The following is a 2,602-nucleotide window of genomic DNA, read 5'->3' as shown; positions in this document are numbered from 1 at the left end:
CGCCGTATACCCACTTCTAAATTTCAGGAATTTCAGTATACCCACTTAAAATTAATTGATCCATTATTTTGAATAGCACGAATATATACAGTATACCCACTTCAAAAAATACTCAAATATACAGTATACTCACCATAACAAGGTAAACTACACCACTGATTAAAGCATGCTAGTAGCTTTAACACATAACATGGGTCTAAATAGACCCGGCTGAGTTTAAAATTTCTATATCTTTGTAAGAATACAATTTTCTTACTCAGCACTCCATGAATTCCTCAATTGACTTGTTTTTGTCCCTTAGATGACTTAATTTATTTTTATGCATCATAACTTTTTGCGTGAAAACACTTTTTTGGTTACTACCCCTTTAACGCATAACATGGGTCTACGTAAATAGACCCGTATTCATTTCCTATGTAATTTCATCACAAGCTTAATGTCTCTTAGCCATATTGAAAAAGGATTTTGATTCTTTTACTAAAAGTCCAACTTTGTATCATTTATGGAGTATTAACTCCCAACATCAATACTTATTTTAAATACTTGATGGTTATTCTTTGATATAGAAGTCATTTTATATAACTATATGATATTTAGACACATGGGTCTAAATAGACCCGCATTCATTTCCTATGTAATTTCATCCCAAGCTTAATGTCTCTTAGCCATATTGAAAAAGGATTTTGATTCTTTTACTAAAAGTCCAACTTTTTATCATTTATGGAGTATTAACTCCCAACATCAATACTAATTTTAAATTCCTGATGGTTATTCTTTGATATAGAAGTCATTTTATATAACTATATGATATTTAGACACATGGGTCTAAATAGACCCGCATTCATTTCCTATGTAATTTCATCACAAGCTTAATGTCTCTTAGCCATATTGAGAAAGGATTTTGATTCTTTTACTAAAAATGCAACTTTTTGTCATTTATGGAGTATTAACTCCCAACATTAATACTTAATTCAAATACTTCATGGTTATTCTTTGAAATAGACATCTTTTTATACAATTATATGATATTTACACACATGGGTCAAAAATGATCCGCATTCACTTTTTATATACAGAATTATTAGGCAAACATGTTTTTTGACCATATTGTCTTTTTTATGCTTATTTTCCAACAGGAATCTATATGAACTTGAAAATCGGAATTAAGCATTCCAGGCCATGCATATCTGTATAAAAATATGGGGCTGTGGTCGAAGGTGCCCAACACCTTATATCAGGTGTGCATAATTATTAGCCAACTTTGTTGTCTTCTTGGAAAATGGGCCACAAAATAGATCTAACAAACTCTGAAAAGTCGATTAACAATTTTGAAGTCTTCTAGAGGGATGTGGCTGTCGTGAAATTGGCAAGACGTTGATCACTTTACCACAGAATTATGAAATGCATCATTACAAAGTCATCAGTCTCATAAGAAATGTCACTGCCAAAAATTGAGAAGAATTTAAGGTGGAGCTACAAAAAAGTATTACCCTGCAGTCCTATAATATTACACAACAGAAACCTACACCGAGAGTCCAGAAGAACAGGGCATTGAGCACTCAGAGACATGGCCAAGGTAAGAGGGGATGACACCAGACAAGCTAATTAAGTCAAGACTGGGTCAAAAATACCTGGGGACAGAGTTTTCAACGTTAGGCCTATTATGGACTTGGGAAAGTGATTCTTGACAGACAGGGTGGATGAGCCCATAGCTGGATCATTGAGAGGAAGACATTTGCATCTTTTGAAGACCATGGTATTTATGCTGTACTTTGCTGGCATTTGAGTGGAACTCAGGAACTCATGTAAGTGTGCACATTGCTGATCTAGCCATAGACTCATCTACCTGGTCCATTAACAGTCACCTTCACTAGTTCATAAAACCATTGAAAAAACTGTCTAAAGACATTTCTTGACCCAGTCTTAAGTTTCTTGTTGAGTGGTCTTCAGGTTTCAGCCTGTTTTACCTTGGCCATGTCTCTGAGTGCTGAATACAATGTTCTTGTGGACACTCAATGAGTGCGTATACATGCAGTTCAGTATCCCGAATATGATCGGGATATTAAGTATCCCGAATTTGCGTTTGCACATATAAACACTTCAGTATCCCGAATAAGCCCTTATTCGGGATACTGAGAAATCGGGATATGCTAGGTGGAGTTTTCCGAAAGAAGCCGGGATACTGACGCATGTATACACCTTATCCCGAATACAGGGGCTTCCCATGGAACGCTGTTGCTGGTATCCAGGCTACACGCATTTGAAGAGAATTCTATAACGGCCAAGAATGTAGACTGGGATATAACGTTCTGTGCGCATATAAACACCTTATCCCGAATATGATCATAACCGGGATATGCCCGGGATACTGAACTGCATGTAAACGCACTCAATGTAGGTTTCAGTTCTGGAATATAACAGCACTGCAGGTAATAGTTTTGTGGTAGTTTCATCTTCAAATCTTCTAAATCTGGCAGTGACTTTGTGAGCTCATGTCATGTGACACTGATGGCTTTGTAACAGTGCTTTAGACGGATGTGACCAATATTTCAAGACAGCTACACCCCTCTGGAAGACATCAAAATTGTTTATAGTATTTTTG

The sequence above is a fragment of the Engraulis encrasicolus genome, chromosome 6 (genome assembly GCF_034702125.1).
Source record: "Engraulis encrasicolus isolate BLACKSEA-1 chromosome 6, IST_EnEncr_1.0, whole genome shotgun sequence".
Taxonomy (NCBI): Eukaryota; Metazoa; Chordata; class Actinopteri; order Clupeiformes; family Engraulidae; genus Engraulis; species Engraulis encrasicolus.
Note: the sequence above shows the minus strand (reverse complement) of the source record.